Genomic DNA, 17,015 nt, shown 5'->3' on the forward strand with positions numbered 1-17,015 from the left:
TGACTTACTTAGCCTGCCAGGTAAAATGATTATTAAATTTTAAAGAATTATTGCTAGAAATACTTTTGAGAATCCTTAGAATAGCTTTGTGAATTAGTCCAGTAATATCATCAACACATTCCAGGTGGCAGATATTTGAGCATACCTTAACTAAGGCCACTCAATGACTTCATGGCTGAATTAATATTTGACTGTCCTGCCCATAGCTCATCTTCTCGACCATTGCCCTACAATAGCTCTTGGGACACTAGTTTTGAGCAGGTGACCTCATACCATGGGCATGACTCAAGATTTGAAATTGGCATAGATAGGCATTGCCATGAGGGAAATACATATCAACCTACCTGAGGGCTTAGCTATGCTTTGAAGCTAGTAAACAAATGCATACACACAGAGTGTTCTGATACAGTTAATGATCAAAAGACTGGTCCTATTACATCCCTGCAGCACAACGATTACCTGCTACAGCATGGATAACAAGACGTCCCTCCATGAAGCAGGGGGCTTTAAACCGCAGATTGTGGGTCACTTCTTAGGTGTGGCAAAGGCAGCCTACCCAACATCTGCAGAGGGATGGTCCACAGAGGAAGGTAGGTAAAATGGCATCAGGGTGATTCCCTCGCCCCTTCCCTTCCTAAGGGAAGGGATTTGAAAGAGAGAGTGAATTAGAGGTGTAACTTTAATACAAAAATAGAGGGGAGGAAAGTGTGGGGGTGCATTTTTCTTCCTGTATGTTATGGGCACTGCTCAGGGGCGGGGCCACCATTGAGCGAACGGATTCAAAGAACCCAGGCCACCACCCCTCAGGGGCCGTGCCATGTGCCCCAGACACCCCTGTGACTGACATCAGATGCGGAGTGTGTGGTTTAGCTCCCAAATGAGAGCTAAATTTCATTCGCAGTGTGGCCAGAGCGGCTCTCCTTGCTGGTTGCTGGCTGCTCCGGCCATGCTGAAAACACAGCGCTGGTTGATTTAGCTCCCAAACGGGGCTGTGCGGCCTCGTTTGGGAGCTAAACCATGCCCCCCTGCATCTGACGTCAGATGGGAGTGTGGCTAACCAATCCCTGCATCTGACTTCAGACACTGATGCAGGGGGTGGAGCTAGGGGGACTGTGACGGCGGGCTGAGTGAGGCCTGCTGCTGGCCTCCCTCTGTGCCTGGCACTGCTGCCCAGTCTATTGATGGGGAACAGGTACTATGCTGCTGTCTCAAATAGTTCCAAAGTAGTGCTTGCTTGATCTTGCAGTCCTATCAGGACTGTGTACGCACGTGTGTGTGCGTGCACACACACACACACACACACACACACACACACACACACTGTCCACATGCATTTGTTCCTTATATGGAAAAGCGCCTTGGCTCATCCAAAGGGTTGTTTACTAGATAAGAAAAGTATCCAGGTAGTGTTGGTGACACACATGTGGACAAGGACATGAATGAGCATTTGAGATATAAATTCCTGTTTGTCCAAGCCAGGACACCACATGATATTCCCCTTTTTGTGCAAGTGTGTTTGAAGATTCCAGTAGTTCTAAAATTGACAACATTGTTAGGCAATGAAATTACATAAAGGAGGTGGAGAAGAATCCAATCTAGGCTTGAAGAAGTATTCAAACTCTTGGCATGTTTCTGCTTTTCTGTAATGTTGGCTGCTTAATCCTTATAAAAATAAGCCCTTATCAATAAAGAAGCTCTGCTCTGCAAATTCTCTTCAATTTACAGTTCAGCTGAGGCAGCAGATAGTCTGAAAGTCAAAGGCAGGCCCTTGGCTTTGCAGTGCGGTTTATCTTTGAAAATCAGCAATGTGAAAACTGACTATTTCAATGGAGCAATCTTATGTCAATTATCTGGACAAAAAGCTTTTTGTCTGAGCTTGTTGTTGAGAATTCAAAAGCAGAAATGGCAGGAGAAGAAGCCAAAACTAAAGAAAGCAGCACGCAAAATAGTTTTACTAAACCTATGGGTAAAAATGGCATGTCAGCTTTTTGTGCAAATTAAAATGTGATCTACTCTTTATGGAAAAAAGGTCCTAGTTAGAAATGAGCAGAATGGCCACTGATTATAATGATGAACTACCTTTGATTTGTTGGAACATGTTTGCTTTTTTTAAAAAACCCACGTGATTTAGATATTCATTTATACAGCCATCTTAATAGTTTTTCTACTGAGAGGGAGTGGTGTGTGTGTGTATATATAGAGAGAGAGAGAGTGAGAGAGAGAGAGAGTGATTGTGCTAGGGTTTAGTATGAGACTGTCACAAATAAATTGAATCCATTATCCTAACTGTTATTAATTGCATGTAAGTGAAGCTTTCTGATTGGCTCTCTGTGATGTCATACTCCCTTCAGTTACACCCAGCAACTGTGTGGGTGTAGCAATTGGATGTTATTGAAATTCTCCTTTATTTCTCCTGTCAGCATGCAGTTTAAGGGGGTTTTCAGTTCCTTACCTCCTGCTTTTCAGTGTTCTCCTGCAAGGCTCTATAATTGATCAGGAAAACACTGTGTAATTGCAAAAAGAAACCATATTAGCGTTGGCTGTTTGGTTAGATAAAAGACATTTTGCACCATTCCAGTTTCTTGCTTTTACTGCGGGTGAAAGAAAAGGGCTCCAGAAACTAAAGAAAAGAAGTGGCAACCGAGTCTTTCATTGCCCTCTTGTGCAGCATCTTATGAAGTCTAGGTCCTGACTTTTCAGCATTTATCCCCTTCTCACTGGAAGCGAACTTGCTTTTTTGGCCTTTGATGAATATTCAGAATGACACCATCTGTCACCCTGTCTTTTGCAGAAGATAGAGGCAGTTGATTCTCTTACAGGCGTGCGGCTTGAAATAAAAGAAGTGAATAGTGATTGCTATCATCTGGGGGAGATTCTGGCATGACATCTGTAGAATCATAAAAGCCATTTTGCGAAACCTTCTGGCACTGAAAGGAAAATCTGAGGACTCTGTTTCCAAATACTTATGTGTGTGGAAGATTTAAGTATAGCTTGCTCTGCAGCTGATAAGCTGAGGTTTGGAGAGAACATGCTCAAAACGTGCCATATTTTATACTCTGGGGAACTGAGTCCCATTTCTAATTGCAGAGAGCACGAGAGAGCTCATGCATAGTTTCTTCATTTTGAAGCTGGGCTGCAGCTGAAACCCCAAGGCCAAAACAGATATAATGGTAGCTTATGCAATAATTCCACTCCAGTTTTTCAGACAGAGGCAAGCACCCTTCCATAAGGCAGGTTGAGGTGGTCACTGCAGGAGCTGGGAAGCACTAGCCACCTACCATTGCCGGTTCTATCCCACAGGCCTCCCTGCTACCATCCTTCCTCATCCCACTGAGGCATGCTCTTGATTTCCTCCTCCTTGCTCCACTGGGGCACTTTCCTCTCTTCCGCCACAAGCTAGGAATGCTGCTTCCTGGCAGCACTGCCTGGCTTGGTGGCATTGTCTGAAAGTGCTTGTGTGCCACTGCGTTGGCAGCATAGCCCGAGAATGCTGAGCATCCACCTGTGGATGGGAGGGGAATGTTGCTCTTCACTTTGGGAGCAAGAGGTCTTGAACCACCCCTGCTCTCACGTGTACATTCACTTGCCATGCAGAGTTAACACACCAGCAGTGTGTCTGCCCAGGCTGGCATGCAAACTCTGACCATAGGAGTTGGTACATTCACTTGATGTGCATTCATCTGTGACAGGTTAATCATGGGATGCTTCCCCTGGAAAGTCTGTCCTTGTTCTTGGGAAGCAAAAACACATTCCTTTACTTTCTCGCCCTTTGTTTTGAAACAAAGCTAGACTGCAGGTGAAGTATGCCATTTTATACACTTCCCCTATTACTTTTTAAAAAACTCCTAAGTAATAATACCAGCATATCAGGGAAACAGGTTTTTGCTCAGTCTGTGCATTGCTCTTCCAATTTTCTACTTGCAGAGAGTTTGTGCTGGAAAGAGGCATTCAAAATTGTGACTCGTGCTCTCTTAAGAGAGTACAGTGTATTTTTCTCCCTCAGAACTTACTATTGCATCTGTATAGAAAATTAGGTGATTGAACTCTGGACTGTACCACTTTGGTATAGGTGATTGAACTCTGGACTGCAGGTGTAAGTCTTTTGAATGTTGGGAGGGGAGCTGGTCTTATGGTAACAAGCATGAATTGTCTCTTTTGCTAAGCCCTGGTTTGCATTGGAATGGGACACTACATGTGTGAGCACTGTAAGATATTCCCCTTAGGGGAATGCTGTGGCTTCATTCTGCATAATGCATAGACTGACTCTTTGTATTCCAGTCTCTTCTCATAAGGTGCACAGATTTTGATCATCACATCTCTGCTTGGTAAGGGATGTCTCAAGCCAAAATTCAAAGCTCTGATCTCCATGGCTGCAGCTGTTACCTCAGCTGTTTAAACCCCCTTGTGCTTTGTCTTCTATGTATCTCCTAAGCATACAAATTTCACCATACAGGCCAGAGGTATCTGTATGTAGCCCGTTGGGTGCTAAAGAATTGTTTGCCTCCTTTGCAAAAATGTGTCCACTCTTGCTTTCCGTGTTATACTCCTGTCTCATTGGATTCAGCCAAGTCCACCAGTCTAGCAGTATGTGCTGCTGTATCCCAAGGCATGAAACTAGAAAATCAGATAACTGTGAACATACATGTTTAGATGCGGAATGAAATGTCATGAGGGCTGGGCTGTGAACATGTTGCTTCTGGAACAATAAGGAATCGTACATACAGCCATTGTTTGTCCGAATTTTAACATGGTGAAAATATCTTGGATGTATTCCTATGTGGGATACTGACACTCAGTTTCTGAAACTAGCATTTTCCTGAATGCAGTGATTTTCAGCAGTGATCTTGCCACACTGAGATGTCTTTCCAAGACCAACCTAATATTAAAAAAATGAATGGGAGTAACAAGTTTGGGTCCCCACTCCAGCTAAAAAGATGTCATGTGAATCAGGGTTTAATTGATCTACTTCATAGTTACTATTTTATTATTTATTGATTTGATTTGTATACCACCCTTCCAAAATGGCTCAGGGCAGTTTACAATTAAAACACACCACTAAAACAGTAAAGAGCTAAAACAAATTAAAAAACAATATAACAATTAACAATTTAGAAACATTTTAAAACAACAATTAAACAATTACAGTGATTAAAAAAACCCCAAAATCGGGTTTTGAATTTTAAAATAAACCAGAAATTAAACCCCCCACAATTTAGGAAGCTGAGAAAGCTTGGGTGAAAAGAAGGGTTTTCAGGTGTTTCTTGAAAATTGCCAGAGATGGGGAAGAAAGAGACTAGGAAAGAGACTCTTGTCTTTAACCAATTGTCAACTTGTACATGTTGGCAAACAGATGTGATTCATACTAAATCTCAGTGAAATTTCTTCAGCCATGTTTCCTTCCACTGTGTGGATGAAGGGCCTATTCACACATGTATGCGCATCACTTCATGACTTGCAGTTGATTGTTTTAACATGGTGAAACATTGGTTTTGTTGTTCACCGCCTAGAGTCTTTGGAGGCGGTGGTATATAATAATTTTTAATAAATAATAAATAAATTGTGTAAACTGACTCTACTGAAAATAATTGTGCTTGTGATGTGAGATGATATGGAAGCTCCTCCCCATGGTGTTTGACCTGTGATGGTTCATCCACACATGCAAGCCAGTTTATGCAATGATAACCAACAGGTTTATTCTTGTAAAATATTTTTGAAAGTATATGAAATATTTTTGTATGCTCAACAAAAGAAAGAAGAATGTTGGCAAAATCTGTAATTCAGAGTCTAAACAGTATAAATGGAAACTTAGAGGAGATGCTGAATTTTTAAAGTTCGCATTAAAAAAGCAGTTCTGCAAAGATGAATGATGCTGCCATAAATCCAGATTATGGAATGTTCTTCAGAGTGATCTGTATCAAACATCTTCCTTGGGGAAAGATAATTGTATACAGTGTGCCAGTCACATAGAGCTGGATGAAATAGATTCCATATGGTATCCTTTCCACCCTATGAGCATAATGTGCCTAGCTCATCAGTTAGAGTCTTTATGACGCTGTCAACTGTTGGCACAGACTTCCATTGACTGCATGACCACTCTCTACACCAGGGCTGCACAACATGGGCCCACCAGCTATTGTTGCACTACAACTCCCATCATCCCCAACCACAGTAGTCAACAGTCATGGATGATGGGAGCTTGTTGTCCAATAGGTGGACCAAAGTTGTGCAACTCTGCTCTACACTATACAGAGGATCCATGTACTCACTATAGTGGATTCTTTGTAGGCATGGTCAGAAATGAAGGCACTTGTGGTCTCCCACCATCTTGACAGTGTAACGAGGCTGCATGAGCAAGTATGGAATCTTCTGTAAATACAGTTTCTTCACACATTATGTTGCAGGAATGCACATGTTAATGCCCCCCCCCACCCCCACATCATGCACATGGAGAAGTTGTTTTAGGTAAGGGTATGGGCCTGGTTTTAGTTACATCTGCAGTGTGGATAAGAGCAATGTGTGGCCTCTAGATGACTAGCATAAGGCATACACTGACTTTAACTAGCTAATGCAGGATTGGTGTGTTGTGTATTGCAACAACTGTTGCTTACTGCTACATTATTTTTCTTCACAATTCAAAGAATATGGGTATTATTATTTAAGACAGCATGTACTTATAGAATTATAAACTGGGCATGGTTGCACGTATGTTGCTGGTGTCTTGGGCAGTGTTCTCTCTAATTTATTTCATCTGTGTGAGGAATAAGTTTTGTTCTGGGAGGCAGTATCAAGGCAGTGTACGCGCACAGGCATTTGGACCCATAGCTATCTTGTAGTAGTAGTAGTAGTAGTAGTAGTTATTGATTTATATAGTGCTTTCCAACAAACAAGTTCTCAAAGCAGTTTGCATAGCAAATAAAATGTTGTCCTGCCCTGAAGGGGCTCACAGTCTACAAAGTATCACATCATGCCACTTCGAAACCAGCAACAGCCACTTCAGGAAGTTGTGCTGGGGCTGGATAGGGACAGTTGCTCTCTTCCTTGAAAATATCAGAGTCCCCACTTGAAAAGGTTCATATATAAAAGATGCAAATTACCAGGGATCACCCCGAAGAGACAGTGTTTGGAACCCATTCATGGCATTCTGATTCCCTACCTCCCATATGGACCAAAAAGATAAAAATTAATACCTGCTACTTCACTACCATCTGTGTAAACATTAGCATGAGCTATAACCTACAGCCACCTCCTAGCAGGCACCAAGGTACTGTTACCCATAATTGAACTGGGACATAGTGTTGACTCAGGACAATAAAGTGCCACCAATGCTCCGGTTTGTTACAGCTGAGCATTGAACTCTCTTTTCCCATTCCCATTTGCTCATCGTGTGTGAGAAAAGGACTGAACAGTTTGGGACTATCAGTATCTGACACACAAATGTCTTTCGGCCAACCACAAATGGCCTAGACAAGCATAGCAGAACAGCTATTAGCAAATTCAGTCTGCAGAGTACTTATGATTGGTTGCTCTTTTCTAGAAATTTCCTTCACCTGAGAATCATAATAATTTTTCCAGCTTTAGTTGACTTGGGCAAAAGGTAACAGGACATACTATTGACTTTGAAAGAAAATATGACATGCAACCCAACTCATCACAACAGCATGAAAGAGAAATGTAAATTTGTGGAAGACAAAATGCAGCAGTACCATAATTGTTCAGACAGCCCTTCGGCAGGCTGCAGTGTGTGTGGAACTCTGGAGATAAAAGACAGGGAAGCTGTGGATATAGGTTAGAATAATAAAATGTCCCCTGCTCCACATTAATTAACACTTGTTCCTGCCACTTCGTGTGTCACTTTCTCTCTTTTCAAAATATCACTTCAGGAGTATGCTATGAAAAATTAATTTGTTGATCTTTCTAAGTGTAAGGATTTGAAAGAGGCTGAATGAAGATGAAGGAATTGGCACTGGAGAACTTCTGGCTCTGGAACATTCTTCCCAGAGAGGCTTGCCTAGTGCCAAGTTTGATGTCCTTTTTAGCCTTGGATAAAGACTCTGCTAAAATCTTAGTTGAGGTCTCTTCTTTTCCAGGACAGTGAAGTTTTCTAATATTATGACTTTTTAGAACATTTTAGATCATGGATGTTAAAATTAGGTCTCCAGATGTTCAAATTAGGTCTCCAGGTGTTCTGGCAACTCCCATTATTCCTAGATGCAATGGTCTTTGACCATTGTGTAAAGTGTGATAAGACTGATGCTGCTGGAGCCTGGTTCACAGAGGTGTATCTAGGGAAATAGCGCCTAGGGCAAGCACTGAAATTGCGCCCCCTGTCCAAACATCTGACACCCATCTTTCAGATAACTTTACCATAATGTCAGCTGAAAAATACAAGTCAAGCTCATTAACCTTTTAATATTTCAAAAACTATTTAGCAGTGGACGTAGCCAGACCAAAAAAGGCTGGAAAACTACAAATTTCAGTATACTGGGGCTCATGAAGTACCCAAATACTATGTGGAGGTGTAGTTGGAAAACTAAACAGAAGTGCCTGTCTAATTCTCTGCTATGCGTTGTAGCATCACTATTACATAAGTTTTAAAAATGAATGGAGAATTTGACTTTTTCCAGATACTCTGAAAATAATTAAAGGATGTATAGAGTAAAGGATATGTAGAGTAAATTAAAGGATATGTAGAGTAAAGGATATGTAGAGTGTCACTGCTTGGAATATATTCTAGTATCTCAGAAAGACAGTTAAAATGAGAGAAAGAGAGCAAGAAACTCCCAGTGGGCCTTAATACTAAGGATTTTACACTGATTCAAAGACAAACTCACCAGTAATAACCATATTATTAAGTCATCACATTTAACTCACTTATCACAAGAATCAAAGCAAGAGCAAATGAATACAATCCTAGCTCATAAGCTTCAGCTCAGTATTCACAAGCCCTGATTCTTTGTACATAGTGCCGAACTGAATATGTGTACAGTGACTTATATTAATTTTTATTTTATTTTTACCTTTAGCCCCTTTGGGGGGCTTCCTGAAGGCTGTGGGGTGGTCTGCAAAGGTTCCCCCTCCCCCCGCTGGCCTCTAGGGCTTCACAGGGACCATTTGAGCATGTGCGGTGGCCATTTTAAAATATATATATATATATTTTAATGGCCGCTGAAAACAAAATGGCTGCCACGCATGCTCAAATGGCCTCTGCAAGGCCTGGCATGGCCTAGGGCCTCACAGAGGCCATTTGAGCATGCACAGTGGCCATTTTGTTTTTGGCGGCCATTTTTTAAATTTTTAAATTTTAGTAATTGGCATTTCCCCCTTCAAGTGGTGCCCGGGGCACATGCCCTGCCTGCCCTATCCTAGATACGCCCCTGCCGGCTCAAGATCCATGGTGTGTCATAAAAACCCATTTATGCTTTATCTCCCTCCTTCCTGAGGCAATATATACTAAATTGTTTATGAGGAAATGAATTGGTGCTTTTGCTGATAGATTCTGTCTTAATCCTGACAGTGCCTAGACTCGAGGGATCCATTTAGCTGGAATTTTTAAAGGGAAGAACAAACAGTACTATTCTGTCCCACTCTAGGAAGGTTATCAACTGTATTCATTACATATGGACTGGGCATCATGCTATTGTCTTTAAGCAGGGACTTGAGGGTGGCACATCCTACAAATGATAACATTTGGTTTGCGAGTGCATTCACTTGTTCTTGAGATAAGCTTTCTATTCCTTCAGTATTCCTAACAGATGAGTGTCTTTATAATCTAAAATGGAAACAAAACCCTAACTTCTTTAAGTTGCTGATTCCATGATTGAGCTGCCTGTATAGTTTGGAATATTTTCCTGTTGTTGTTTAACCTATATTTCTGCTGTCTCAGTTCTTCTTGGTGTCCTTCCTTTTCTATCTGATGTCCTTTTAAATATTTGAAAACTGTCAACATGCCCTCTTCACCTTTTCCTCTCTGTACTAACATTACCAGTTCCTTCAGCTTTGTCTCGTATAGCTTCTCAACTTTTTATTATCCTCCTAGAGTTCCTCCTGAATGCTTTCCAATTTGTCAATCATTTATTCTATCTGATTTATATTTCATGAAGCACAAAATGATGTGGCAAAGGACTACATTCAGGTACTCTTGTCTGTCTCCATTTTCATGCTGCTAGTGCTTTGATTTGAGTGGAGTGCAAATAAAACTGGACTGGGTTATTTAATTGCTTCAATTAGTGAACAAAATTGTTATTTGCTCACAATTGTTGTTTGACAAGTGTTATTAAGATGGGGAAGCTGGAGTGTTTGGTTGCTAACAGAAAATTGGTGGAACAGTGAGAACCAGTGGGACACTGTTATTCCTGGATACAAACTCTACAGAAAAGACAGGGAGGGAGGGATTGAGATGGAATAGCATTGTATGTTAAAGAATGAATAGAATCCAACAAGCTAGAAAACCTAGGAGGCCTGGAGTCCTCCACAGAGTCATTATGAGTGACAATATGAGGACTGAAAGGAAATGTGTTACTAGGGACATGCTATCGCCCTCTAGATCCAGATGCTGAGAGTGACCTGGAGAAGCAAATCAGGGAGGCATCCAAGAGAGGCTGAGCTGTATTGATGGGTGATTTCAATAACCCTCGAATAGATTGGGCAAATTCATGTCCGGGTATTGACAGAGAGGCCAAATTTCTAGACATGCGAAATGACAGTTGGTCACGGAACCAACCAGAGAGAAGGCAACCTTGGATTTAATCCTGAGTGGTACCCAGGACCTGGTGTGAGATGTCAGAGTTGTAGAACTATTGGGGAATAGCAACCATAGGGTGATCCAATTAAGGTTATATGCAAGTGGGGCACTGCCAAGGAAGTCCAACACAGATGCATCTGTCTGTCTTTCTATCTATCTATCTATCCATTTACTGGCCCATCCAGAGGCTTTGGGCAGTGTACAACTAATTTAAAAAACATAAAAAACAAACATAATTTAAAACACACTACTTAAAACAATATAAAAACCATTTAAACACAATTTAAAATCAATTAAAATAGCATTGGACTTCAGAAGATGAAACTTCTCAAAAATGAGGTGATTGGTAAAAAGAAAGCTGAAAGGGAAAGCCAGGAAGTTCAAATCACTCCAGAAAGCATGGAACTTATTCAAAACCACAATAATAGAAGCTCAGTTGGAATGTGTAGGAGCTAGGACCCTGGCAGCATCAACTCTCAGCTGCAATGTCTCATAGTGACCACTGGAGGTTTTTAGAGTCATGGATAAAAGTGCTGGACTTCTCCCCAATTTTTTCTTCCAGTATTAGTCTCCATTTTGTCTCTCCAGAGATGACTGTTTGTTTTGGTCTCTCTCTTCAGCCATAAGCTGCAGGCATTTTCACATTCGTTTGTAACCTTTTCTTTAAATAAATCCTTGTAATTCTTCAATACTAAAGAATTGTCTCAAGAGCTCTTGCTTTGCTGCTTTCTCACCAAACTGTTTTTGCTCTGCTATTTGGGGACTTAACTGCCATTCTTCTCCTACAGAACGTATAACATGAAGGAGGAAAGGTACAACCAAATTCAGGAGGACGCTAGAGTGGCTAACAAAGTCAGGGAAGCTATACAAGAGAAGAAGACTTCCTTCTGAAAATGGAAGTCCTGATCAAATGAAGAGAACAGAAAGGAACATAAACTCTGGCAAAAGAAATGCAAGGAGACAATAAGGGATGCAAAAAGAGAGATTGAGGAGCACATAGCTAGAATGTCAAGGAGAATAGCAAACACTTCTTATTAAGGAGGATAAGGAGATTGCAGAGAAGCTGAATGAGTTATTTTCATCTGTCTTCACAGTGGAGGATACTGACCATCAAAAATCTTTACTATGGTCATAGACCAGCATAAAATACAGGGGGTGATGATTACACAGTGCAAAGTATAATGCATAACGAAACGCTAAAAGGCCTAAGGAAACATTAAAAAGCATGTAAACACATAAAAGGGCATAAAATAACATAAAAAGGCATACAAGACATAAAGGTATAAAAGGCACAAAAAGGTGTAATTGCATAAAGGCCTAAGTGATAAATACAGCAAGACGATATGACTATATATAAAAAGCTCAAAGTGGGAGGAGCATAAGTCTTTCGGATAGTGTGCTGTGTTGGATGAATGCATTGTGGCATGCAGAGCCAGCAGAAGGTCAGACTAGGGCTGCTTGGACCCATTGTTTACCAGCATCTGATGGAGTTTCGATGCTGCAACACAGAACCTGGCAATGCTGTAATAGCAGGCTTTGAGTCCGAAAGCCGAGGCATAGATATGGCTCAAACGTCCTGGGTACTTTCATAGCAATGGATGGATAAAGGAAAAGCAAATGTCTCTGTAATACAAACAGTGAAGTAGGACATGCCCAGTTGTTTCAATCTGCCTGGAGCTGCAGGGGTATTGTTGCTCTGCAGGTGGGATCTTTCTAAAATGGCCTACAAGCACAGCTGAGGGGATGGCATGACAATGTACCAAGGTGAATGCCTTCCTAGGTTTTGGGACTTCCAATTAAGTAAGATATGATGCCAGGGAGGGTAAATATGTAAGATTTTCACTGATGAGAAAATTCGGGACCCTGCTTAAATCAGCTAATGCATTCTATTATACGCTGTTTGATAGAAGCTTTGACCTGATCATAGCCCATATTATAGCCCATAGCCTTCTGGTTGTTCTGCCAGCTCTTTGACCTTGGGGAGCATTGCCAACAACCCACATAGCCTCACCTTGCTCCTCTGCAATGCCAGGTCGGTCCAAAATAAACCAGAGCTCATCCAAGATTTGATTATGGATTAAGGGACCGACCTGGTATGTATTACTGAGAACTGGTTGGGGGAAGCTAGTAGTCCAGTTTGGTCCCAGCTTCTCCCTCCAGGATATTCTGTAGAGGAGCAGGTGAGGGGATGTGGGCGGGGAGGTGGAGTGGCTGTGGTCTATAAGGATGACATTTCCCTTACCAGGGTCCCTGTTAGGGTATCAGACCATATTAAATGTGTGTACTTGAATTTGGGGACCAGGGATAGACTGGGACTTTTGTTGGTGTACCAATCGCTCCACTGCCCAACAGAGTTCCTTAATGAGCACACGGACTTGGTCGCAGGACTTGCATTGGAGTCTCACAGACTTCTGGTGCTGGGGGACTTCAATGTTCATTTTGGGACCAATCTGTCCGGGGCAGCTCAGGAGTTCATAGCGGCCATGACAACTATGAGCCTATCCCAAGTGGTCTCTGGACCAATGCACACTGCAGGTCACAGGCTTGATTTGGTCTTTTACTCTGAACAGGGTGGTGTTCCGTGGGTGGGGACTCCTGTGATTTCCCCATTGTCATGGACAGACCACCATCTGGTTAAGGTTGGGATTACAACCACTTCCCACCTCCGCAGGGGCGAGAGGCCTATTAGAATGGTCCGCCCGAAGAGGTTATTGGATCCAGCAGGATTCCAAGAAGCCTTGGAAGGATTTAATGTTGGTTTTGCCGGTGATCCTGTTGATGCCTGGTTGAGAATTGGAACAACATGCTCACCAGGACAGTAGACACAATTGCTCCTAAGCGTTCCCTCCGACCTGCTTCAAAATTGGCTCCTTGGTATGCGGAAGATCTACGGGGGCTGAAGCGGCAAGGTAGGCGACTGGAGCGCAAGTGGAGAAAGACTCGACTCGAATCTGACAGATTACAACATAGAGCACACTTAAAGATCTATGCTCAGGCAATATGTGCGGCAAAGAAGCAATTCTTTTCTGCCCGTATTGCTTCTGCGAGTTAATGTCCGGCGGAGTTGTTCAGGGTTGTGAGGGGGCTAGTATCTGCCCCTCCTCCCTTGAACCAGAATTTGGAAGCATCAGTCACCCGCTGTGATGCGTTTAATGAATTTTTCACAGCAAAATCTCTTGGATTTGGGCCAACCTAGATGGAGACTCCACAATTAATATGATGTCTGAACTGGAGGTGTCCAACAATTCCTCTTATGTGATACGACCAGATCAATTTCAGTTTGTGACTCCTGAGGATGTGGACAAGCTGCTTGGATTGGTAAGACCTACCACTTGTTCTCTTGACCCTTGTCCAACGTGGCTTATTCTATCTAGCAGGGAGGCTGTTGTGGGTGGTCTGCTTCTCTGAGGGAGGGCAGGATGCCTCCTTGCCTCAAGGAGGCAATTATTAGACCTCTTCTAAAGAAGCCTGCATTAGTTTCCTCAGAGTTGAGCAATTATAGGCCTTTCTCTAACCTCCTGCGGCTGGGCAAGGTAATCGAGAGGGTGGTGGCCTCTCAGCTCCAGACGGTCTTGGAGGAAACTGATTATCTAGACCCATTTCAAACTGAATTTCGGGCGGGCTATGGGGTGGAGACTGCCTTGCTCGGCCTGATGGATGATCTCTAATTGGCAGTTGACAGAGGAAGTGTGACTCTGTTGGTCCTTTTGGACCTCTTGGCGGCTTTCAATACTATCGACCATAGTAACCTTCTGGAACGTCTGAGGGGGTTGGGGGTGGGAGGCACTGTTTTACAGTGGTTCTGCTCCTATCTCTCGGACAGGTTCCAGATAGTGTCGATTTGAGATTGTTGCTCTTCAAAATCTGAGCTTAAGTATGGTGTTCCTCAAGGCTCTGTACTTTCTCCAGTGCTTTTTAACATCTACATGAAACCGCTTGGAGAGATCATCAGGGGATTTGGAGCTGTGTGTTATCAGTATGCTGATGACACCCAGATCCACTTCTCCATGTCAACTTCTTCAGGTGATGGCATATCCTCCCTAAATGCCTGCCTGGAAGAAGTAATAAGCTGGACGAGGGAGAATAAACTGAAGCTGAATCCAGATAAGACGGAGGTACTTATTGTGCGGGGTCAGAATTCCAGAGATGATTTTGATCTACCTGTTCTGGATAGGGTCACACTGCCCCAAAAGGAACAGGTTTGCAGTCTGGGAGTACTCCTGGATCCACACCTCTCCTTGGTTTCTCAGGTTGAGGTGGTGGCCAGGGGTGCTTTCTATCAGCTTCGGCTGATACGCCAGCTGTGTCCATTTCTCGTGATCAATGACCTCAAAACAGTGGTACATTGGTTGGTAACCTCCAAACTTGACTTCTGTAATGCGCTCTACGTGGGGCTGCCTTTGTATGTAGTCCTGAAACGTCAGTTGGTTCAGAATGCGGCAGCCAGGTTGGTCTCTGGGTCATCTTGGAGAGACCATGTTACTCCTTCGCTGATGGAGTTACACTGGCTGCTGATAGGTTTCCGGGCAAAATACAAAGTGCTAGTTATAACTTATAAAGCCCTAAACGGTTTAGGTCCTGGGTATTTAAGAGAGCGTCTTCTTCGCTATGAACCCCACTGTCCATTGAGGTCATCTGAGGAGGTCCGTCTCCAGTTACCGCCAACTCGTTTGGTCGTCACACAGAGACGGGCCTTCTCAGCTGCTGCCCCGAGATTGTGGAATGTGAATGCGCTCCCTGCTGAGTTACAATCGTCCCCATCTCTTGATATTTTTTTAAAAAAACATTTGAAAACCTTTTTTTTTAACCAAGCCATCTCAGGTTTTTAATTAAAAATACTGTTTGTTAATTTTATGATTTTTAAATTATTGTATTGTTTTAACTTTTATATATGTGTTATATGTTGCATTGTTTTAATTTTTATATATGTTTTAATTGTTAGCCGCCCAGAGACGTATGTTTGGGTGGGATATAAATTTAATAAATAAATAAATAAATAAATAAATAAATAAATAAATAAAATAATATTAAGTAGAATCAAGGTGGAAAGACCCATGGATGCTATTTTTGTCTCAACTGACTTGTTTCCATTTAGACTGGTAGTTGTCACATAAGGTTAAGGGAGCAAGACCAATGGGGCAAAAGGATAATCTGAGCTAATAGCTGAGGACGGCTACCCATGCCCTGGCCTCCACTTTGATCAGGCCTGTCTTCAAGCACAGAGTGGCATTAGAGACACAACTTGGAACTTGGAGGACTGCCCACAGGAATTTGGATTGCACGCATTCCAGTGGGGCAAAGCCGTGGAAGGGACCCAGTTGTGCACCATAAAGAGGCTGGGCTAGTGGTTTGGCAATGAACAGGTTGAGGGCCCCAGGTACATAATGTCCTCCTCCTGTATCCAGGAATTTGATGGTGGTGGAGGAGTTGCTCTAGGCATTTCAAATCACATGTTCCCTGTGGGCTTTCATAGAGCTGCCAGAGTGAAAAACTACCCCCAAATATTTAAAGCATGGGACCTGCTCAATCATATATCTATCTAACCACCAAGAGTGAATTTTGGGCCTTTTGGCAAAGACCATGATTTTAGTTTCAGGGTAGTTAATTTCCAAGAGGTTTTCCTTACAGTACTGTGTTAGGGCCCTCAGCCCTCTTCTAAGGCCGACGGGAGTCCTTGAAAGGATTACTGCATCATCTACATATAGCAGAGTGGCAATGTGTCTCCCAGCAAGTTGGGTGTGTGTGTGTGTGTGTGTGTGTGTGTGTGTGTGTGTGTGTGTAAATCCAGGTTGTTGAGCTGGCCCACCATTGTGTTAATGTAGAAACTGAATAGGAGTGGGGCCGCTATGCATCCTTCTTGATGCCCTTCTGGGTTGAGATGGGTCTTGAAATGTGGCCCTGCGGGGTTGCACCTTATCTTAAGTGATGTGTCTGCATGCAGGGTGTGAATTACATATACTGACCATATACCTGCTCTGGAACTGAGCTTCTCAGTCTTGAAGGCTGAAGAACAGAGCCAATTTGAGGTGATGGGAGAAGATGTCCTAAATTGTCAGAAAAACTAAAAATTAACAAATCATCTGGGTCAGATGGCATCTACCCAATAGTTCTGAAAGAACTAAAATGTGGAATTGCTGATCTCCTAGTAAAAATACTTGGTAACTTATCCCTATGATCAGACTCTGTACCAGAGGACTGGAAAGTGGCTAATGTAACTTCTGTTTTCAAAAAGAGATCTGGGGGGATCTGGGAAATTACAGACTGATTAGCTTAA

The sequence above is a fragment of the Hemicordylus capensis genome, chromosome 2 (genome assembly GCF_027244095.1).
Source record: "Hemicordylus capensis ecotype Gifberg chromosome 2, rHemCap1.1.pri, whole genome shotgun sequence".
Taxonomy (NCBI): domain Eukaryota; kingdom Metazoa; phylum Chordata; class Lepidosauria; order Squamata; family Cordylidae; genus Hemicordylus; species Hemicordylus capensis.